The following is a 26107-nucleotide window of genomic DNA, read 5'->3' on the forward strand; positions in this document are numbered from 1 at the left end:
GAGATGCGCTACACGTTCCCTGAGGCACTAGATACTGCGCTAGTGAATAGTTCAGCAGGCAGTTCAGTTGAAGAGAAATGGACATCTCTAAAAAGGATAATCACAGATGTTATAAATCAAAACGTACGTAGCCTGAAGGTAGCTGCGATGATATCGAGAGTAAGAGAAGAAATACTTCAGCTGACCGACGAAAAAAGGAAGTAAAAATGATCAGAAATACAAGTAAGTTAGGAATGAAAAAAATGGAAGTGCCAGGAAACTTATGCGAAATTGCTGCATGAGCAATATGAAGAAATCGACGGAGAAATGACTGTCGGAAGGGCAGATTCGGAGTACAAAAAAGCCAAAACAGCCTTCGGAGAAATTAAAAGGAAGGGTAGTAACATTAAGAGTGCAACGGCAATTCCACTATTAAATGCGGAGGAGAGAGCACATAGGTGGAATAAGTACATTTAAGGGTTCAGTGAGAGGGACGATTTGTCTGATGACGTGATAGAAGACAAAACAAGAATCGACAGGGAAGAGATAGGGGATCCACCATTAGAATCCAGAATTTTAAAGATCTTTGGACGACTTCAGCTGAAATAAGGTAGAAGGGATGGATATCATTCCATAAGAATTTCTAAAATAATTGGGGGAAGTCGCAACAGAACGACTATTCACGTAGAGTTGTGGACTGTTTGATACTGGGGGTATAGCATGACTTTTTGAAGAACGTCATTCACACAATTCCGAAGATAGCAAGAGCCGATAAGTGCAGCCTGTTTAACAACTGATGCATCCGAGTGGCTGACAAGAATAATATATAGAAGAATGGCAAAGAAAATAGAGGATCTGTTAGATGACGATCAGTTTGGCTTCAGGAAAATTTAATGCAGCAGAGAGACAAGTCTGACATTGGGGTTGATAACGGGAACATGACTGAGGGAACGCAGACCTGGAAAAGCGATCGACAGTGTTAAATGGTGCAAGTTGTTCGAAATCCTGAGAAAAGTAGGGGTAAGCTATAGGGAAAAATGAGTAACGTGCAGTACGTTGAAGAAAAAGAGGGAACAATAAGAATGGGAGACCGAGAACGAAGGGTTCGGTTTAAAAAGGGTGTAAGATAGACATGTAATCTATCTTCGCTACAGTTCAATCTATAAATCGAAGAAGCAATGACGGACATAAAAGAAAGGACATTACCTGATAAGATTATTTTATCAAATTGCTATCCTAAGCGAAAATAAAGAAGAATTACAAGATTTGCTGGATGGAATGAATAGCCTAATAAATACCTGACATGGACTGAGCGTAAAGAAAGACGAATGTAATGAGAAGTAACAGAAATAAGAACAGCGAGAAAACTGGAGAATGGGTGATTACGAAACAGGCAACGTTAGGGAATCCTGTTATCTAGGCAGCAAAAATAACCCATGACGAATAGAGCAATGAGTACACATAGAGCACACCAGTACTGGCAAAAATGCATTCCTGATCAAGGTAGTATACTAATACGAAAAAAGATCTTAATTTATCGTAGAAGTTTCTGAGAAAGTACTTTTGGAGCGCTGTATTGTATGGCAGAGAGACATGGATTGTGGTAAAACCGGAACAGAAGAGGGTCGAAGCGTTTGAGATGTCGCGCTGCAGAAGAATTTGAAAGTTAGTTGGACTGATGATGTAAGGAATTTGAAGGTTCTCCACAGAATCGGCTTGGACAGGAATACGTGGAAAACACTGCAAGAAGATATGATGGAACGATAGGGCATGTGTTAAGACATCAGGAAATAGCTTCCGTCGTACTTGAGGGAGCTGTTCAGGGTAAGGGTAAAAACTGTAGAGGAATAGAGGCTGGAATACACCAAGAAAATAACTGTGGTCGTAGGTTACAGCTGAAGACCGATTACACTCCCCCCCCCCCCCCTCCCTCCCTTGAAAAAAAAGCTGTGACGCCCTCTGTCACGGAAATGACGCCCTCTGTTAAGGATGTTCCGTTGAAAATTCTAGCCGACAATGTCGTTGTCTAGTACCAGTGCCGGATATCACATTTTATAAGGGATAAATGCATCATCACGATTAATTGAATCTTTCGTAAAACGCATTTGGGTGGATTACTTGAAAACTAAACCCTAGAAGGAAGTACAGTATGCTACGACATGTTGCTATAATTTTGTACTGACAAGCATAAGAAAATTTTTAGAAGTTATTTTATATGGCGAGAGCGTTATACTGGTAAATTAGTTTTTAATCTGTCACCACATGTGACTATAACCATCTCATATATTTATCGATCTAATAACCACACATTCTTTGGTTTCCTCTGTATTAATTGTTTTGTGATCTTTAATAGGTACTTGTTTTGGTTTTTTCTGATGAAGACACCAATAGTCAGTGTTGAAACCAGGTTAAGTTAAATCTTGTTGCAACCGGTTGGCTGTTTTACGCAAATCACGATACAGTTGTTAAAATCTAGACGTTTTAGCAGTCCATAGCATCCATTGCCCGAATTCAGTGCTCGGCAAATGAATCAGGTGGTAGCAGGCAGGTCGGGCGTTGATATCCTACTAAAGGTTCTTGAACTGTGTGTACAGTACGCCGACATACGATTTTCCACTGATTTTCCACTGATACGCGCATTTGTTCCGTAGAATCAAGTCATCTTGCACAGAGCTGAAGAGAGTGGCTATCTTCGGCGCTGACAGAAAATGAAGGCTACTGCTTATTTCAGATGACAGATTTTCTACGAACGGTAGGAAAGCCATGGAACTGAACCTTTCCTCTTCAGCTTCGTGAGACGGGACACTATATTTCCTCCTCAATTTCAAAACTTTGTGGATCTTCCATTGTGAACAGTTATTACAACTTTTTAAGGTTATTGAGTTCTTCCTGTAGACTGTATTTATCGGTAATTATATGTGTCCAATGTACAAATGTATTGAGGACACTATTGGCCTGCATTCGATGACGACATCTGACTCGACTTGTGAAAGACACAATGTCTCACGGCTTCTTCCTGGTTTTTTGGTGAGCCAAGACATTAAAGAAAGGAAGGCATTTTTTCAAATTAAGGATCGAAAATCCTTGCAGTCAAGATTGCAAATACTTTTTTATTTATTTTGATTACTAGTTTCAGCTACACATAAGCCATCTTCAGATCATAAAAAATATTCTTGATTACTACACTTGCCATAACAGCTCAACACATGGTTAAACTCTTTCTTTTCTTAAATATATGAACTGATTCTATTTTTGTTCATGTAGAACGTTACATAACCTTCTTCTGCCTTTGTAACAGGCCATTGTAAACCGTGTTTACAGTTAGCTACACCCAGCAGCCAAGCCTCCTCGTATACTTGTATTGCAGCGATAAGCACAATTTGCTAGCGACAGTCCTGCACCAAGGGCAATGAGTGTTCATCAGAGTATTATCTTGATCTTATACCTTGTGACGATGCCAGTCATGGCTATCAATTTCGTTTGTTTATTTTCTTAAGCTTAAGGAGAGAGGTATGTTATTAGTCAGACGCTTTTCACGTCACGTGAATCAACGCTACTATTTGCACTGTCTAACTTACACTCAGGTGACAAAAGTCATGTAAATCGTAAACTGCGTCCACAGGCCTTGGTGGATCCGAAAGTCGTGGGATAGCGAAATGCAGATATACAGAAAAAAAGGTTCAAATAGCTCTGAGCACTATGGGGCTTAACATCTGAGATCCTCTGTCCCCTAGAACTTAGAACTACTTAGCTTACCTATGGACATCACACACATCCATGCAACACGATTCCAACCTGCGACCGTAGCAGTAGCGCGGTTCCGGACCTAAGCGCCTAGAACCGCTCGGCAACCGTGGCCGGGACATGTACAGAAGGCTGTAGTATCGCGTACACAAGATATAAAGGCCAGTACATCGACAGAGCTGTCATTTGTACTCAGGCGATGCATATGAATAGGTTTCGGACGCGATTGTGGCCGCACGACGGGAATTACCAGACTTTGAATGCGGAATGGTAGTTAGAGCTAGACGCATGGGACATTCCATTTCAGAAAGTGTTAGTAGAGAATTCAATATTCCGAGATCATGGTGTCAAGAGACTGCCGAGAATACCAAATTTCAGGCATTACTTCTCACCAGGATCAACGCAGTGAGCGACGGCCTTCACTTAACGACCGGAAGCGACAGTTTTGCGTAGAGTTGTCAGTGCTTACAGACAAGCAACACTTCGTAAAATAACGGCAGAAATCAATGTCGGACCCACGAGGAACGTATCTGATAGGTATAGGTATGTCGTTGGGACATGTCTGTTAGGAAGTACGGGAAAATTTGAAGTCAGTGCGCTATGACAGCAGACGACCGACGCGAGTGCCTCTACTGACAGCACAACGTCGCCTGCAGCGCTTCTTCTGGGCTCGTGACCATGTAGGTTGGACCATAAACGACTGGAAAGCCTTGTCAGATGAGTCACAATTTCAGTTGGTAAGAGTTGATGGTAGGGTTCTACGGTGGCGCAGATCCCACGAAGCCACGAACACAAGTTGTCAATAAGGCCGTGTGAAATGTTGCAGTTGGTAAGAGTTGATGGTAGGGTTCAAGTGTGGCCCAGATCCCACCAAGCCATGAACACAAGTTGTCAATAAGGCCCTGTAAAAACTGGAGGTAGATCCATAGCCATGCGGGCTGTGTTTACATGGAGCGGATTGGGTTCTCTGGTCCAACTGAACTGATAACTGAGTGGAAATGGTTTGCAGCCATTCACGGACTTCATTTTCCCAAACAACGATGGAACATTTGTGCATGAGAATGTGTCATGTCATCGGGCCACAATTGTTCGCTACTGGTTTGACAAGCGTATTGCAGAATTCGAGCGAATGATCTGACCACCCAGATCGCCCGACATGAATCCCATCGAACATTTGTAGGACATAATCGGGAGGTCAGTTTGTGAACAAAATCCTGCACCCCCAACACTTTCGAAATTACGGGCGGCTATAGAGGCATCTTGGCTCAGTATTTTTGCTATGGACTTCCAAAGATTTGTTGAATCCATGCCACGTCGAGTTGCTGCACTTCGCCGAGCAAAAGAATGTCAGACACTATATTTTGAGGTATACATCTCGGTGTATAACGCTCTTCCTCATAAATATGAATGATCATTTTTTGCTAGATTAATCTATTGATGGTCATAACGATCGAAACCGACAATAAAATCGAGTATAGAAATTTGTGATCAAAGACTGTTTTAGTTTCCACTTATTTCAAAACATTATGACCATTACCTACTGCGATATTGAACGTCGTTGGTGGCGTTGTGGGTACGTCAGTGCTAAGCATCTTAGTGGGGCAGAGGCGAATGGGGAATCATTCTAGCGGTGATCCTGGCACCAAATGTGGGCTTCGGGAAAGGACGGATTGGTGCGGCCCGTCGAATAGAGAAGCATCTTGGACAAGAGCATCTGTCGGCTCTTAACGTGCTACTGTTATTAGCTTCTACAGACAATAGTTGAAGGACGGTGATTTTGATGATGATGATGGTGTTTCGTTTTAGCACTTTTATTTTCAGAAGTCCATCTTTATTACATAGATTTTTTTACACTTTATGACCGGTTTCGGTATATCGCCATCTTCAGATCGTTAAAATATTCTGATATAAATCATCCTCAAATTAAACATGTGACTCGAATAGAGAAATTTGTGATAAAAGATGGTTTTTGTTTCTGATATTGAACGCACATGTCTAACTTGACAATGATTTGTATCAGAATATTTTGACGATCTAAAGATGGCGATAAGCCGAATGCGGTCATGAAGTATAAAGAAATCTATGTGATCAAGACGGACTTCTGAAAAAAAATGCTAAAAATAAAATGATCACGGACTCATATGCAGACTTTATGTTTTCAATTGATGTTTGGTTTTGTTGGGCGCTCAAATGTGCAGTCATCAGCGCCCGTAAAAGTCCCAATATTTCACATAGTCAAATTTATTTACTCAGTCCGATTTGGCTACTGACACAAATGACGATGATGAGGAAAAGATGACGACAATACAAACACCCAGTCTCTGTGCAGAGAAAATCGCCAACCCGGCCGGGAATCAATGCTGGGACCCCGTGATCCAGAGGCAGCAACGCTAGGCTCTAGACCACGAGTTGCGGACGAAGGATGGTGAAAGCACGAGTAGGTGGCAAGGTGTCGGATGTCCACGCCTCGTCACAGAACGTGAAGGTCAGAGGTTTGCTCACTCTAAAAGAGGCGTAGATGCCGAAATATTAACAGATTTTACAACAATCTGCATACAACAATGCTGGTACAAGTGCAAGTGTTCTGAGCACACTGTTCAACGCATATAGTTGAAAATGGGACTCCGGACAGACGATCCATACGAGATGCCGAGTTGAATCAGCGACATCGTCAATTACGACTGCAGTGGGCGCGGGAACATCGAGATTCGACCTTGGATCGATGCAAATGTTCTAGCAAATGGTCGAGTGAATCCCGTTTCTTGTAACACAATGTCGATGGTCGTGTCCGAAACGCCGTTATTCAGCTGAACGGTATCTTTAAATAAGCTCCGCAATACGGACACGGACGGGTGTGGGCAATATTTCGTTTTACGGGACATTCACCTGGGTGTCCACGGAACTGTCCGTATTAAAAGGCCAGAATCGTCACATAGAGAAGCTTGACAGTGAACTCACATTGGTGTCTTGCTCAAGCAGATTCGTCTGACGTGAACCCGACGGAACACAATGGAGACTATCGCGCGCCAACTCCATGCTCACAAATGTATACATTCCTCCGGAAACGGCTTGTTGATTCTATGCCACAGAGAAACACTATTGTATTACCATTCAAAGGTGGCTATCAAGCATGTCATGAGTATAGCTTGGTTGCGACTCTGCTATTGGTCTAAGCTGTGAAATAGCCTGTGTTAATTCAAGTGTGAGTTGTTTAATGATTCATAAAATTTTATTAAAATGTAACGATTATTTATTTCTAAATCACATTTTTCATCCTTCGAAAACCCTCCTCCACATGGTATGTCTCGTGCCTCTCAGGGTCACAACCGATCAAGGGTTCTGTAATGTTTAGGCTAGAATCGTGGTGATTGGCAAGGACGTAAGAATGGTAAGAGAGAAGAAACTTGTATGCCTTGGAAGGGAGTAAGAATCGAAAGCGAGAAGAAACTTTTATGCAACCAGTACGGTCACGTGAGCATATGTCTTCTCTATCTCCTTCTTAGTTGTGATCATGGCGCACTGGTGCAAGTCGGAGATCTCTATGAATTTGCCTGATGATACACCCATTTTCAAGGGAGACAGTTTTAATATGATTTTGAAGTTTACCGCGTCCGACATGGTACTACGAGCTCTGTGTGAAAGTGTCTCGAGAACATTTCTGTACTTGATGGTGATGCCTCTTCATTTGCACTATGCCCTAGTTGGCCGTCTGTTTCCCTCGGTCCAACCGCATTCAACTCACGTCTAAAAACTCTTCTCATTTGCTTTTCTATGAGACGTATTCGTGTCGAAGAAGAACATATTGACTTTCACATAGTTGATATAACGGTTTGTTCGACATATTCTGAGTAGAAGTTTGCGACGGTAGGCTATCCGCGGGTTTGTAGTCATTCGTAATGTAGGAGGAAATACGTCGGGATAGGGAGGTTACGAAATAGCTGTCAAGCTACTATTAAATTTCTCACCAGTATATTCGGAACCCTCCATGAACGTTGATGTCCCTCCTGACGAAAGACGGGACTGTCAACGGACCAGTAGTGCATGTTTTGGTCGTTTACTTGGACATGACTGATAAATGTGGCTTCATCACTAAACAATAAACATGATGCATCGGGAGTATCCTGTCTCAGTTCCCATGTACATAAATTAACACAATTGTTTCCTTCTCTTACATTGTGTAGGTGTTACTCTACCACTTTCACGCAACTGGGTGAAGGGATTTATAAATTACTGGCGAGATTGTTGACGTCTTTTAGGATAGCTTGCCGCATATGTCGCACTAGAACGATCTGTATTATTCTTGCACTCTCCATATACCATGAGCATGTCAGCTTTTTCTGTATTAGTAAATGTCATCGTTCACTTACGATCTACTGCTTGGACTGTCACACACTGACTACCAAGTCGCAGTGCACTCAAGGAACATATAAGAACACTGTAAGCAAACACAATAACATCGTACCTAACAACTATGCGGGATGAATGGCACAAACAAGAGTCGGTGTGGAAACTTTTCAAAATACGATATCTTGTAATCCTCGCACCAGAACCCTGAAACAAACACCAGTGACATTCTTATTTACCCTACATTTAGTCTGTTAATGCCAATAGGCGTAGCTCCATTTAAAAAGACTTTATTTGCGCATAAAATACACTTTCTGAGTATTATTACACTCTGTTTATTGGCTTAACAATACGAGCCCCTGTCCACCAAGCCATTCTGTGAAAACCACTCATCAATAGCTCCTTCCATTTTTGCAGTATTTGTAGTTCAAGCTTTAGGTGATCCACCCTGTATATGAGACATTCATATTACAAACCATTTTATTCGAAGGAATGTAACTTACGGTAGTTTCAAATAAGTGACATCTGACAGAAAAAGTGTTGCAAAAGTGTAATAAGTTTGGGATAAGAAATGTGTACTTGAAAATAAATAGTAATGTAAGCGTCATAATTCATTTCAAAGAAAACATTGAATCTGCATAGCATTACTTCAGTTATTTTTGAGCAGTTACGGAGGAAACAGTATTCACATCACTCACCCGAAGAGAAATAAAATTCACTGTTTCACTTTAAGAAAATCGACCGTGGCTAACAGGTACTTCTTTTTTCCTAGACATAATTTGATGGTAAATGGAAGACGGGGAATATTTTTTAGGATGGAAAGATCATGCGGTTTGAACCCAAAATTCCACAATATTTTGTTTTATTTCGTTGTGCTGCAAAATACGCAGTTAAATTCTAATGATGTCAACTTGCATAGCGTTCTTTCTGAGCAACATCCGACCCCTTGTTTCTTACATAAGGCTTTCCTTGAACATTAAGTCAGGATTATTCATTATGCATCTAATCACGCATCTTCTTTTCATCAGAAAGCACTGGAGACACAAGATTCACGTCGAAAATAAATGAAGTTACGTAAAATGTGGATGGTTGTAGGAATGCGAGAGAGATACAGGTTATAATATATTTAGCGTCGCGATTAAAAGGCTCAATACATCGAGCGTTTCTCATGTCACGAACACAGAAACTGAATTTCTCATGTCACCAACACAGGAACTGAAACACTGCACTATCTGTTGGAGGTATTTTGAAGTACTAGGAGGCTTTGCCGGTACTTCCAGCCTATCTCAATTGTTAGCCACGGCACATTCAGAGGTATACAGGCAAAAAAAGAAAATATCCAATTTTGGGGCTTTCAGTTTTTCCCGTTTCTAGTATTCAATTCCTGCCAGTGTTGAAACCGTGACGTGTCCACACCAGTCTGTCCTAATTCACCATACAACATACTGATACACACTCACCGCTTTAATGCTGTGACAAACCTCAGCGGTGGAGTGTCAATGACCACACGATAACAGTTATAAAGCCCTGTATACTTATAGCTTGTGTATGTGTGGTTTCCTAATGTTGTCTCCGCAGTGTAATTCACACTTACAAGTGATTAAATTGATACTACCATCGACAACCTACGCCTAGGGATTTCCATAAACCGAAGTATCGTGTTGTGGTTTTACTTCAGTTCAGCACAACAAACCCGTCATTCCTCTCGGAATGCTGCTAAAACGAATCACAACTTGATGACGTAAATTATTTGTTCTCGAAACATACAGAGTTCAAAAAAATTGTATAAATATGAAATACACAATGTCAGATTCTACCTTAAATGTACTTTCGAGATAGGCAGAAAATTTGTTTGACTTCCTTTAGAAGGCACCTACCCGTCATTAGATGGACACGAAGCTGTTTGACACTGATTAGCGGTGAGAAACAGAAGACCTGCACCCTGCCTAGCGCTTTCAGAAAAAAAACTCAGTGGACAAAGGAAAGGAACACAGCACATTTGCTGTGAGTCTTTTCCTATCCGACGAATTGAAGTGTGCATATAATCTGCCGAGGAAAGGACAGCATTTGTACTCCACCAATGAACTGCTCGTTGGGGCGTTGGTCGCTCTGCAGATGAAGTATGTGGCGGACCTGTAATTCTCTGTCTGCACAGTGGACGCAATATGCCGTCTGCAAACACCTGGGGCTCAAAAACAGGACATGAGGCAAGATTTGTTTGATCACTAGCCTGGAACAGAAATTCTACTGAAGTATTGTCCTGTAAAGAAGGATTTCAGTGAGTGTCAGACTCTGCAGAGAGTAAAAAAATCGTCACTCGACTAAACAGAGTAACAACTCTGTTAACAGAGTAACGACTTCGCACCCTTCTTGTGACACAAGCAACACTCCTCAAAATGTAACCACCAGATTCTCCGCTGTGATTCTCGAAGGCAAAATCTCTAAGTCAATCTTCAGAAGGACGTGTCTTCGATCGAACCACACAGGGAAGAGCCCTCACTCGATCTCTGCAGGGAAGTGTCTCTCCACGCCATATTCTACTCCCTCCAAGAGACGCGGACATTACGTTTGCGCTCACGCTACGATATCCAGCGGCTCTTACAAAACAAAAATAACCTCCCATTACATGAATCTGCCAGCCAGTCACATGCAACTCGTACTCCTTTAATATTTTGTGGAAGTTTTCATTTCCTTTTCTACATGCTTAGTACTCCACCAATTAAATACGCTTCCCTATTTTTCAGTGGAATTGTGTCCTGCCATTACCCCTAAAAATATTTCTCAGCGGTCAGCTCGAAGCCATATTTTATGACCCCGCACATCCCTCGCTCTAAAAAGATATCTTTTCTCCTAGATCCACCGCTGTTGCTCTTTCTCCAGGTATGCTATTGTTAAATTTTTCCCATTCCATCGCAGTGCAACCGCTCACCCATACTGTCCATGCTACGGGCATTCTGGTACCTTCAGAATTGTAAGCCGCCGCATGCTCGCTCTGCTCTCTCTCTCTCTCTCTCTCTCTCTCTCTCTCTCAATGAGGTAAATGTCTTCCCTGCAGAACATGAAAACTCTCTTCGCAGCTCTTTTTGTGCCGATAGCCGGTTCTGACGAACGCGTGGCCCACGTCGGCATTTTTGTCAGTGCTCATATCCAAGTGACTCCAAGGCATGCAGTGCCACAGAAATTGTTAGTGCGTGGTGGTAGCCAGCATAAGCCAAAGAAATGCTTAATAAGCCGAATGTGCATCGTAAACAATGATTTAATATAAATACAGTATAAATCAAAAAGTATATAGAGAGTATTACATATATAGTGGCAAAAACTTGCTGCTTTACACGGTCAACAACATTAGCAGCGCTTCATACACGCCAGTGTGATCTATAAGGGTGTGAGGAATATACTATTTCTTTGACTACAAGATTCATGATGCAGCGCTTAAAAGGTTCACGCTCGGCACTGCACTGGTATGATAAATAGTGCTTTACCATTCTGATGACCGATGACTTCAGCAGTTTGGTCCCATAGAACTTACCATCACTACCACCATTCTGATACGTATTTCGGGTAATAATTACTGGCAATTGCCATAGAGGTTGAAACAATGATAAAACTCAGCAGCTGTGCAGCTATGAATTTTTGAACTTAATAACGCACGTGGTTGCTCGCTTCTAACATAAATATTGAAGGAAAATCGTGTGCCAGCTTCCTGGTGTACCATACACGGGGCTGCATGTTGAGCACAGCTCGGAGCTGTGTGGCGCTGGCTCCGGTGCCGGCGCATCGGCTAATGAATATTTCGTGAATTCATCCGCGGGCTGTGGCGGGCCGCGTTAATTAATCCAGCGGCTGGGCCCCACCGGGCCCCGCTGCAGAGGGGGCCTCGGCTGCAGCCGGCGGCCGTTGCCAATGGCGGCCCTAGCCAGCGGCGGCAGCGCTAGCAGTGGCTGCGATTAAGACGTCGGTGACCCCCTGCATGCTAACAACCCGGCGTACAGCGGGTCTGCCGGGCTGCGCGCGCACAGGGGCCGTGTGACCGCGCTCCGTGCGCCGAATCGCAAACGTCGGCCGCAGTTTTACGTGCGTAACGCAGGCTGGCGACGCTGTCACAGAACCGACATCGTGCGACGCTTGCTTGTTCCTTGCAGTCATCGTTCCTTACGCACTGTTTTGAAGAAATAATCAACAGTGCTTGATGTCCTTCACCATTTATGTAAAGCATTGTAAGAATGACGATTAGGATTGATAGGTATCGATAGACCTACGGTACTTCTGGTACATTGTATAAATGACGTAGCAAATGGTAGGATTACCGGTAGTATTGGTAGGGGAAGCAATGTACATGAATGTGTAAGAGAAATGAGAGCCAACGATTTCTCTTCGATTTTTTTGTTTGTTTCACTGTTTGTTTTGCACATAATTTAGAAACACACATCAACCAGTGTTAATAGATTGCTTATTTTGTATCATTACAAAACATAAATTCCATTTTATAAGTAATAAGAATTACTTGACCTCATTTGTGTAATCAAAGCAGTTACTTTCTATGCAAGTACAGTTTAAATCACAAACATTAAAAATATGTGTAAAATTTTTCTTCTTATTTTGTGATTCACAGAAGCTTCTTCATCATGATCAGCGGCAACAATTTCCCATTATTACTGATAAATGCGAAAGTTGTTCATGAATAACGACGAAATATTGATGTTTGTCCTATTTTTATTTTGCGTGTTTTTTACCTTTTTGTTGACGAAATTGTGCTTTTTATCCCTATAGGATATATCTGTACTGTTTATTGTATCTTTACTTCAATATCCCTCTGTTTCACGTTACAAATGAGCCATTTTGAAATAAAATCCGAAATAAACACTGGTAAATTCAACTTTGCTATAAATACAATAGCAGACAATAGGCTAACTATGTAGAACAAAAATGTTCTATAGGTTATGCGGCCCTTTATGTATAATCACCCAGTTTCTAGACTGGGAGATTATGTGTTTTGCTATTTGTGCAGCAAAATAACTCATGAGGCCCGACGAAGGATGTAAAACGCACACGACTGCAGCAGAGGAAGCATTTAAGTAAAGGGGGAATTTAATATCTAATTACAGTTTAAGTGTTTGGATGTCTCTTCTGAAGAATTCTTTAAGGAACAACGTGAGACTGTGGGTCCGCCTTGTTGCAAAACACTTTTGTTTTTTTGTTTATTTATTCTCAAACTAGATCGTCACCATCACTGTGGTCTCTAATTCTAAAACATGCAGAAATAGCGTGGTATAAACATTTAAGTCATTATTACATGCGTACTGTTTGGTTCCAAATATTGTGTCCTGCGAATAGTTTCATAGTAAATTATTCACTTTAACTCACAGGATGGTTTTTACGTTTCGTTTTGCTGGTTCCGGCATATTATCTGTGTTTTTGTTGCCATTCTTTCGGCATACAGCATGTCATGTGCAACTGTAGGAGTGGGTGTCAGTAAACAAACACGAAAAAGTGAACTTACAGAATACGTAAGCGTTACGCTACCGTGATTACGGTGGTGTTCTGATTACAATTCTGGTGTGCATTAGGTTGTTACGTAGTCTGTCATGTAGCCACGTTCCTTGGTCGTCTGGCAACTGCTTTTAAACATCTTGTTCGTGTCGCGAGAGGTGATTAAGAAAACTGTAGCAGGAGTTTTGATGACCTCTGTTCTTTACTTATGTTTCTGTGTCTGCTCGGGGAGTGGTTTGTGTGTGCGTATGCGTTTTTCCTGTTTTCGTCCTGTGTCATTTCTCTTAGAGTGGAAAAGAGTGTGTTGGAGCCAAGTATTGTGTTTTCGTTTATAAAGTTTTTCCTTCCATTAAATCCTTTTGTGTGTAATAATTTCTTCTGTTTTTAGTTTTCGGTATATACTGTTGCTATGTTTCAGGATTCGTGGGTCAGTCTGTTATTAGTGGGTTGGTAATTTTTACTCATTAGGTGTTCTGCGAAAGTGAAATGTGTGATATCACTCTTCAAGGCTCTCATGTGCTCTATGTACCTTGTTTGAAAATTTGTGCTTGTTTGTCCTATGTATTGGGCTTCACAGTAGTTATAAGTGAGTTGGTATATTCATGCGTTTCATCCATCTGTAAAAACATGTCCTCTGAAGACACTACAAACATTATAGAACAACAGGTAGAGAGCAAGAAATTCCCAAATAATGAAATCTCATCCTTTCTTAGGCTAGTCACAGAAAAACATTACTTCACTTGAGCAACAACTTTTATTTGCAACAAGACGGGCTACCCATGGGGTCCCCCTTTGACGTATCTTCAGCCAACAATATCTTGGATTATATAGAGAATACGATACTCAACAACTTTGTAAAACAAGAAGGATACAAAATGCTGTAATATACTGGTAACGACATGTGGAGGACTTAACCTGTCTCATAGTTGAAACACAAGGTAGAACAGAAGAGCTACACAGTAACATCAATACAGTACACCCACAAATTCACTTCACAAGGGAAATTGAAGAAAATAAGAAAGTAAATTTCCAAGGTCTTACAATTACAAGAAACAATAAACAGAATGAATTCGCCATCTACAGAAAACCCGTATGACGAAAACTGTTATCTGTAGCTAGTCCAACCACCCAACACATCATAAATATGCCAGTTTTGCACACATACTCCACAGGATAAACTGAACGCCTATTAAGCCAGAAAACTACAGACAGGAATGAAATATAATCAAATAGATTGCTTTTGAAAATGAATACAAAACAGACATCATAAACAAGCTCACCAACAAGATGCAGAACACGTAATGAGAAGAATCATCACCCCACTAACATCAAACTGATCTACTAATTCTGAAACACAGCAACAATTTATACGGAAAACTAAAAGTAGAAAAATTTGCTACATCCAAAAGGCTATAGTGAAAGAGAAAAACGTTTTAAAGGAAAACAAAGGGTTTTGCAACAACACACTCTTTACCGTTCTGAGAGAACTGAGACAGGATACAGAACAGGAACAACATACACACACACACACACACACACACACACACACACACACACACACACACACACAAATCACTCATCACAGACAGAAACATAAGTAAGGAAGAGAGGTCTTCAGAAGTCCCGCTACAAGTTTCGAAACCTTCGCGCATTATGCGACACACGCAAATAGCATGATAGCGTAATGTTTTGGATAACAAGCAAAGTGCAAAATTAATGTTTTTCTGTATTTAAAAGCAGCTGTTAGTCGGCCAACGAATGTGAGTACATGACCGAGCGGTTCTAGGCGCTTCAGTCTGGAACCGCGCGACCGCTACGGTGGCAGGTTCGAATCCTGCCTCGGGCATGGATGTGTGTGATGTCCTTAGGTTAGTTAGGTTTAAGTAGTTCTGAGTTCTAGGGGACTGATGACCTCAGATGTTAAGTTCCATAGTGCTCTGAGCCATTTGAACCATTTTTTTTGAGTACATGACAAACTACGTAACAGTCCAGTGCACACGAAACCTGTATCGAAAACACTACCGCAATCACTATGGTATTACGCTGATGTATACTATAAGTTCACTTTTTCACATTTGTTTACTAACACCCATTCTTGCAATTGCAGATGACATGCTGTATGCCGAAGAGAGGCAACAAAAACTCAAAAATATGCTGGAAAATGGGGCAACAAACATAAAAGCCACGCTGTGACTTAAAATATGTAAGGTATTATGAAACTATTCACATAACACAATATTTGGAACCAAGCAACAACGTTTTATACATTGTGACATAACTGATGTAGTATCGCATACAAATGGTGTATAAGTCAAGTGCATTGGTGGGGCTGTCGTTTGTACTTAGGTGATACACGTGAAAATGTTTCCAACTTGATTAGGGCTGCACTGTTGGTATTACTAGTCTTTGAACGCGGATTGGTGGTTGGAATAGACGCATAGGACATTCCGTGTGAAGAGTATACCGAGAATACCAAGCGTTACCTCTAACCAAGGGCAACGCAATGGCCACCGGCCTTCCCCTAACGGCTGAGAGCAGCTGTGTTTGTGTAGATTAGTGCTAACAGGCAAGCAACACTGCGTAAAATAACCGCATTAATCTATGTGGGACATACGCTGATCGTATCATTTACGACAAAGAGGCAAAAGTTCATGTAAATGAGCTATCGACGCGAATGTCTTTGCTAACAACACTAGATCGCCTGCAGAGCCCTTCCTGGCTTCGTGACCATATCGATTGGACTCTATACGACTTGAAAACCGTGGTCTGGTCATATGAATCCCTATTTCAGTTGGTAACAGCTGATGGCAGGTTCGAGTGTGGCGCAGGCTCCACGAAGTCATGAACCGAAGTTGTCAAATTGTTCAAATGGCTCTGAGCACTATGGGACTTAACATCTGAGGTCATCAGTCCCCTAGAACGTAGAAGTACTTAAACCTAACTAACCTAAGGACATCACACACAACCATGCCCGAGGCAGGATTCGAACCTGCGACCGTAGCGGTCGCGCTGTTCCAGACTGAAGCGCCCACAACCGCTCAGCCACATGGCTGGCCCTAATTTGTCAAAAATGCACTGCGCATGCTAGTGATGGCTCTGTAATGGTGTGGACTGCATGTACATGGATCACTGACTCGAAATGGCCATGATAGGCTACTTGGAGACCATTTGAGACATTCACGGACTTCTTGTTTCCAAACAACGGTGGAATTCTTATTGATGACAATGTGCCATATCACCAGGCGACAATTGTTTATGATTGGTTTGTAGAACATTCTGAACATTTCTATGGAAAGATTTGGCCATCCAGATAGCCTGATATGGGACATAATCTAGAGGTGCACTTTACAAGTTATGGTGGCCTGTAGAGGCAGCATGTCTCAATATTTCTGCAGGATACTTCCAACGACTAGTTGAATCCATGACACATCGAGTTGCTGCACTACGCCGGCCAAAAGGAGATCCGATGCGATATTAGGAGGTATGTCATCACTTTTGTCACCGCAGTGTAATGTTTATAACTTTTTTGCATGTTTTAGAATTTAATCGCCCTCTGATTATGGCGATATTATCGCTGAAAATAGTTTGGGAATAAATAAATAAAAAGCAAAAGTGTTTTACATTATGGCAGAGCCACAATTCCATATTTCAGTTTTTGTGCTAACACGGACCAATTGAAGTGTTTCAAGACAAAATAATTGCTAAAATCAATAGCCAGCGTAACCAACTTGGAGGCACTAAATCAACCTCTGGAGAAAAGGATTTTATGGCAGATCTGAGACATCACGAAATTTTCAATCTGGTGCTGGAGGGAAATGTGGTGAATCTTATTTATAGAGGGAGACCAAGATATAGATACAGTAAGCAAGTTCAAATGGATGTAGCTTGCAGTAGTTATAAGGAATGAAGAGGTTTTCACAAGGAACGGTAGAGTGGAGAGCTGCAACAAACCAGTCATTGAACTAAGACCACAACAACATCTCGTGTTAAAATGCTTTGCCTGAATTGTATTCTGGAGCATCTGAAACGTGGTTTATTCTTGATTTATTCACTAAAACCCAAAAAATTTCCTAATTTGTGGATTGTCTGAAATTTAGTAATGTCATGAGGAAATCCACTAGCGCATCCTTCGTATGTATCATCTTAAAGTACACCAAGATGAAAATAGAGTGCAGCACTTCGTAGACAGACTAATTTAATCTACATATTCGGTAGTGTATGAACTTGATCGAGTTGTATGACGTATAAAGCTAAGAATATGTTCTGTGTAGGACATGTCAGCCTCTGCTACTTGCCTTCTCACGCATTCCGAACAGAGATTATCCACTACAGGTGTTAGTGTGATCATGTTTAAACTACTACATTGAAGAAAGTACACTGAACAAGAAGTGAGAAAAAACTGGCCAGAGAAAGGAGCAACTGAGTGGGACAGATGTTTCCTAATTCAGGAAGAGCTACGCGACGCTGGAAGGAACAGTAGATTAGTACACAAAGACCAGTGAATGCTAAACATTATCGAGGACGTCGAGTGTAGGACGCTCGTAGAGACGCGAAGATTAGCGTAAGGAAGAGACAGATGTAGGGCTATATCAGCTTGGACGTATTAGTGATTTAAGGAAATGACCGGATTACAGAGCTGCTCAGTTTACGCACCTACAGACGTAAGTATCGTCCGTCACATGCAGGACTACATATAACATTTAGAGTACCTGTTTGCATAAGAGATTTTAAGATCATACTACTGCATCAGGCATGGCTATTGTACAGGGCCTCATGAACAGGAGATTACTTAAAACTTTTAAGTATATGTTACAAGGATGGAACAGCAGTAGCTAAATTTACAAAACAAGTTGTAGTTCAGTTATTATTACTAATACAGGAAGAGCTATTGGGTGTTCATATAACTTACATTGTTATCGGACACCTAAAAAATTCTACTAGTTATTGATAATGAAAGATTATAATCTATGTTTAAGTAGTATTTTGTAGAAGATCATTTTAGCATCACGAAAAGAAATGAAATAAGGGAAGCTATAACAATACGAATTCTTCTAGTAACAATACTCCAAATTAACTGTGTAATGAGAATCGATGTAGAAAGATGTTTTTAATGTAAAAACCAGAAGTTACTGTTTGATGGATTGTGCTATCCTGCAATGGACTGCAAAGATGAAAGTTGTCAATTTATAGCATAACTAACGTGCAGAAATAGACATGTGTAATATTATATCACATTACACAGAGGAGATTTAATGTAAAGTATGCTAGGAACAATAAACAGTCACAAAAAGTATAAAATCTATACCTCTTATAAAGACAAATCATTGCTTAACATTGTTATAAAAAACTCGAAAAATACTTGACTAATTTGCTTCCAAATTTTACATTATGCTCTAATAAACGTTTGGACAGACATCTACTTAATTTTTTAATAGACGTTATATATAATTTACATTGCTGTCTATACTAATACACTGAGACGAAATGTTGTTTAAGGCTATTATGAAAATATCAATTAGAACTTGACCGATTTACTTCAAATTTTTACACAGTGCTTTAATAAATAGTCAGACGCACATAAGCTACTAGCATATATTTTTTAAATACACAGAATATGCCCGACGATCAAGGCACGTTGCTCTTTTCAATTGTGAGCGTACGATAGCACTTAAAGGTGCATAGAAAATAGTGTCTCCCGCAAAGTGCGTGGTTTTCCGAGAGATTTCCCCAAATGTCATGTAGTTCACACATTGTAGCTGTCATGCGTTTCGTTCCTCATGACGCGTCCTGAGTTTCATCTCTGCTCACATGAACCGCTGGCTACGAGGACAAAATTTTGCCACAGACAACGAGCTGCAGACGAACGTAAGGAACTCGCGCTAAAAATGAAGTGAGGATTTTTCCGTACGACCATTTCACGACTGCACTGTGAATATCAGGAGTTTGGTAAAATATCAAATCTCCGTCATCGCCGCGGCCGGAAAAAGTTCCAGCAAGAACGGGACCAAGGACGACTGAAGAGAATCGCTCAACGTGACAGAAGTGCAGCCTTTCCGAAAATTGCGGCAGATTTCAGTGCTGGGCCATCAGCAACTTTCAGCGTGCGAACCATTCAACGAAACATCATCGCAATGGGCTTTCGGAGCCGAAGACCCATTAGTGTATCCTTGATGAGTGCACGACTTACTGTCAGAGGCTGCAGCTACATCGAAAGCTAAGACAGCGTGAGGGGTACAAGACCCATTGCTGAAGAAGCTAGAGTCATTTGCTTCAAAAAGGATTAATTCACATTTGAAGAATCACAGATTACTTTTACATAAATGCTTTACTACATTGCATCGTTCCACCAGTGGAGCGGTCGGTTGTCTTACTAATTTAGAAAAAGGAGTATCCCTATATTTAGCTTTCTGTCTACTTTCTTAGTACTTCCTCAGTTAGTCTTCCTAAGATGAGTAGGATGTGTGCAAGCTGTGTATGGACATAGGAGGAACTGGCTACAGTTAGCGAACAGTTTAATGTACTTTTTGCTATGATCAGCCATATTCAGACAATATTGAGACGCCCGCTAAATCCTCTGGGCAGAACAGGTAATAGAATTGCGGAAAGGACCGAGGGTTGAGGTCAGTGTCTGCTTCTAATTGTCATTTATTGTAAATTAAAAACCTTTACAACCAAAGCGGCACGTAGCCGAATCCTTACCCAATGTAAGTCTTTCACGGCCAAAGGCCTCCAACAAGAAATCCAGTTAAGATAGCAACAAAATAATTCAAAAAACAACAGACGCAAAGTGCAATACAAGTGGCTGAGGGCCACAATTAAATTCCAAAATTTTAGAATATATTGCCATAGACCTTTAAAGGCAGAAGGCCAACAAGAAATCTTTAAAAAATCAAAATTCAATTAAGACAGCAATAAAATAATTTGAAACCCAAAAGCCAACATATGCAAGGTGCAACACCAATGGCTGAGGGCCACAATTAAATTTCAAAACTTCAGAATATATTACCATAGAACTTTAAAGGCAGAAAGCCAGCGTATTTAACAACAAGCAATCTTAAAAATCAACAAGATAAAAATCCAATTAAGATAGCAATAAAGTAAATTAAAGAAGCAACATATGCAAAGCGCAATACCAATGGCTGAGGGCCGCAATGAAGCTTCAAAATTTTAAAATATATTAGAATAATCTTTAAAGGCAGAAGGCCACAGTGTTTAAGCTTGAAAGATAAATTTAAATATTAATTTTGCAAAATTTTAAGAAAACAAAGAACCATAAGCCTAAAATTTAAAGTAGCTGACAACAGGTAATTAAACACCGGTGGCACTCAGAAAGCCTCCAGGGATGTTGGTCTGCCCTCTTTCACTTAGGTTAGACAGATGGTGAGCCCAACTATACTTGATCCGTCGGAACCCAACCAGGGGACAGCCACGGACCGACCGACACAACGACTTGCTTCACGTCAATCAGTACATGAGAACTCAAACCGGCAATATTACAAACGTGATAATCCACAATGTGAGAACTCAAACCGGCAATATTACAAACGTGATAATCCACAATGGAGTCAAAATTACACACCATGTTGGACAGTGACAACATGCGAGGAAAGGACGATGCCTGAAATTATGTCAGCGGCCAGGGCAGGTAACCGGAACACCAACGGCCACTAGACAGAAAATTCCGCTGGTACACTTGAATTTGAAACACATTAATAGTCAGCTTAGCTCAGAAGAACACAGCCTGAATTTACGTCAGTGACCAGGGCAGGTAACAAGAACACTAACGGCCACAAGACAGAAAATTCCACTGGTGCACTCAAATCTTCGTCGACCAAAACAGTTATTTGCACCGCATGGCGGCAAAATTTCAGCAGTGGAACCACTCGGTGTTGGTCACCGGAAAACCTCCCCAACAGCAAACCACCGAAGCGAACCATACAGCATGAATAGACGTGATTTGGGTAGTCGAAACCACTACTCAACCACTACTCGGCGATCCACGAAGCTCGCAGGATCGGACAGCTCCACAGACGCTCCGACACTGCTATGGTCTGACCGCTAGATGGCGCTGCCATAGGTCAAACGGATATCAACTGCGTTTTTTAAAATGGGAACCCCCATTTTTACTACATATACGTGTAGTACGTAAAGAAATATGAATGTTTTAGTTGGACCACTTTTTTCGCTTTGTGATAGGTGGCGCTGTAATAGTCACAAACAGATGCCTCACAATTTTAGACGAACATTGGGTAACAGGTAGGTTTTTTAAAATTAAAATACAGAACGTAGGTACGTTTGAACATTTTATTTCGGTTGTTCCAATGTGATACATATAACTCTGTGAACTTATTTATGAGAAAGCATGTTGTTACATCGTGATTTCCTGTAAATGCAACATTAATGCAACAAATGCTCAAAATGATGTCCGTCAAACTCAGTGCATTTGACAATACGTGTAACGACATTCTTCTCAACAGTGGGTAGTTCGCCTTCCGTAGTGTTCGCACAAGCATTGGCAGTGCGCTGACGCATATTGTCAGGCGTTGTCGTAGGGTCACTATAGCAAATGTCCTCCAACTTCTCTCACAGAAAGAAATCGCTGGACGTCAGATCCGGTGAAATTGCGGGCCATGGACGACCAATCAACCTGTCATAAAATATGTTATTCAATACGGCTTCAACCGCACGCGACCTACGTGCCGGACATCCATCATGTTGAAAGTACATTGCCATTCTGTCATGCAGTGAAACATCTTGTAATAACATCGGTGGAACATTACGTAAGAAATCAGCATACATTGCACCATTTAGATTGTCATCGATAAAATGGGGGCCAATTATCCTTCCTCCCATAATGCCGTACCATACATTACTCCGCCAAGGTCACTGATGTTCCACTTGTCGCAGCTATCGTGCTTTTTCCCTTGCCCAATAGTGCATATTACGTCGGTTTATGTTACCGCTGTTGGTGAATGACGCTTCGTCGCTAAATAGAACGTGTGCAAAAAATCTGTCATCGTCCTATAATTTCTCTTGTGCCCAGAGGCAGAACTGTACACAACATTCAAAATGGTCGCCATGCAATTCCTGGTGCATAGAAATATGGTACAGGTGCAATCGATGTTGATGTAGCATTCTCAACACCGACGTTTTTGAGGTTCCCGATTCTCGCGCAGAGTTTGTCTGCTGCTAATGTGTGGATTAGGCGCGACAGCAGCTAAAACACCTACTTGGGCGTCATCATTTGTTGCAAGTCATGGTTGAAGTTTCACATGTGGTTGAACACTTCCTGTTTCCTTAAATAACGTATGGACACTTGGATGATGTCTTCCAGGAGAACAGAAAGTTTAAAAATGAGATTTATGGCCACTTTTAAATTTATGGTTTCTTCACTCGATGAACTTTCTTCAAATCTGAAAAGTGATTAAATGGAGAACATTATAAAATTATTACCGTAAGAGTTATTTGATTTAGTGATCAGAAAATGTTTATATACGTATGATTACATGGCTTCTTGGAAAAATTTGAAGAGACAAAATTACAGGCAAAATAACAAACTGAATGACTGAAATAGGTGATGAAGATTATAAACGTCTAAAAATAGTTGGAAAAGTATTAATATTAGAAATCTAGGTGTATATCACGATCCATATCTTAAAATTGATTTATTGTTTTTGTTCAACATGTCTGAAAATTTTAGAAAAACTTGTACAAAAGCATATTATTTAGATCCATCTTGGTATTTTATTGCACCAGTATTATCTTGGAATGCAATGTTTAAAATGACTAAGCATCCACTTGATTTATTACATGATTATTAATGATTTTAAGAGTAAGAGTAAGAGGAAGAATATCACAGTGCTGTAAAAGATATGTTAAAGCAAACAATAACTATATGAACAATTTTGATAGTAAAAAGATATAAAATTATCTAGCATATTTAAAGTGGTTAATTTATATGGATTTGCTATGAGTCTGTATTTACCATAAGCTGAATTTGAAAAGTCATAACCCAGATTCTTTTGAAAGTACTAAAATAAGTGACATTTCAGGTGCTGATAAAATTGGATTATTTTTGAACTAGATTTAGTGTATCCAAAAGAATTATGTCATTTACATGAATCATTACTGCTCACTCCTTAAAATAAAACTATAGCTGGAACTAAAGACACAAATTGTTAACTACTTTAGAAACAAAAAATAAATATCTAACTCATCAGAAAAATCTTGAGCAGTGTTTATCATTAAGATTGAAATTTACAACAATACATAGAATTTTAAAATTTAAACAAAGTTGGTTGAGGAAGTATATAGATTTAAATACAGAAATGGGAACTAAAGCCAAAAACTATTTGGTAAATATTTCTGTAAACTTATGAATAATTCTTTTTTTTCAAGAGAATGGGAAATATTAGAAATAGAGTTGATACAAAATTAATGTCAGATGGATAAAAAATGTGATAAATTAACAGCAAAGCCATAGTTTAAAGCAATAACTGTATTTAATGAAAATATTGCTACTATTCATATAAATGAGACAAAAATCTCATCTAAGAAAGCGATCTATGTTGGAATGACTATACTTGACTTATCTAAAGAACTGACATGATTTTCACTGTAGAATGATGAAACAAAAATACAGAGAAAATATTGAATTTTGTATCAAGATACGAATTGTTATATCCACAATATACAAATGGAAGTTTTTTGATGAAGATATGTAATCAATGATTGATAAATTTGATACTAGTGATCATCCTGAATATGATACTTCTGGCATTCCACAAATTCTCAAGAAAGTTGTAGGAAGAATGAAAGATGAATGCAGGGGAAAGATAATGCAAGTATTTTGTGGTCTGAGAGCAAAAATGTATTGTTAGAAAATTGGTGATAAAATAGATAAAAAATCTAAAGAAGTTAAGAAGTGTATTTTCAAAAATAGAATAAGCTTAGAAGATTATAAAGATTGTTTCTTTAATGATAAAGAACAGTACAGGAGAACTAATATGATTCAAATTGAAAAACACCAAATATATGCAGATGAAATAAACAAGAAAGCTTGAGCTGTCATGATGACAAAATATATGTTTTGGAAAATAAATCGCTATATTACCATAAAATCATTACAAATTCCAAAAATAAAAATAAATTTTTCTTCATAAATGGAGATTCTAATCAAGTAAGACAACTATGCAAGTGTCTCCAAAGATAATAAAAAAAAATTGTGGTTTGGTGATCAATGTTTTATGTAATGTTACTGGATGAGAATATTTATATACTAGGTATGGAGAAAAGATTTGTATTAATCTAGATTAATTATATTCCCACATAGATATTCTAAATTAATTACTGATAGAGATTCCAGTTAATTGAAAATCAAAATCTGATAATGAAATATAAAGGAATGAAGAAACTAGAATATAGAAATAATGAATTTCATGATATTGAATTCACAGTGTGAAATGTTTGGACTTTCTGATAAAGAATTTATTATTACAGAGTCCGGGCTCATGGACCCTGGAAAAAAGTAAACATGCTTTTTACATTCACCATAATACTTTTTATTTGTTTTCTTATGTTCACCTTTTGTAAGGAAATATTAAATTTTATTTTCTTACACTCATCTTCTTTGAAAAAATAATTATTTTGAAAATTGGTGCACATGATACAGAAAATATTCATTTATATAAATTTTTGTGCATAATATAAATGAAACTGAGTAAGTTAGACATGAAAAAGTGAATTATAGTAGGTTCTAGGTAAGTTTTCATTTTCTAGTGAAGGAATGAGTGAATGAGATAGAAAATGGGAAGTGAGCCATGACCTTTTGAATCATCCTACTAGTTATCCCACAGCTTTTTTCACCTAAGTGTATAACAGTAGATGAAAATAGGAGTAGAGCTTAAGTGCCACTAGTTGCACAATTGTTTTTAGGCAGACAGAAACAGATTTAATAAAAACAGTTTTGATTGGATTCAGAGTCATTTATTCCAGGCTGCGATTCTGGTGTCAACCTTGAAATTCTTCTATTTCTTATTGATGTTTTAGATGTCTTACATGTTGTGGTGGGGTCAGCTGCTGCACGACAGGGCACAAATGTGAATTTAGTACAAAGTAGAGGTCAGTCTGGCTGTTTCCGCAGGTCGAGGAATTTACATTTGAAATCACACTACGCCATGACATTTTCCCATGTATGATCTCTAACTGAGGAGTTCCGATATCATCATATCTTTCCCAAACTGGTCCTTATTAGTTTCTCGCCCAGTGCAGTTCCCATATACCCATAATACCCTATTTTTCATCGTCAGCAGCCATGTGGTATGTGTGGATTTGCTACCAATGAATGCACACAGCTGTAAATGGTGAGCCGTTCCGACTTTACTTGCTGTGTAGCTGGCTCTAGAGACTATCACAGTCTCGAGTAATTCTAATGTGATCATAGTCAACAGGCTATGTTTGTATGTCTTGCAATTGCATTTATAAACATCCAGCTTCAGGTACGAAGAAAAATGTCTGACACCGTTTACTCATGTGTGGTGTAAGCTGTGTC

Source organism: Schistocerca gregaria, chromosome 1 (genome assembly GCF_023897955.1).
Source record: "Schistocerca gregaria isolate iqSchGreg1 chromosome 1, iqSchGreg1.2, whole genome shotgun sequence".
Classification (NCBI taxonomy): domain Eukaryota; kingdom Metazoa; phylum Arthropoda; class Insecta; order Orthoptera; family Acrididae; genus Schistocerca; species Schistocerca gregaria.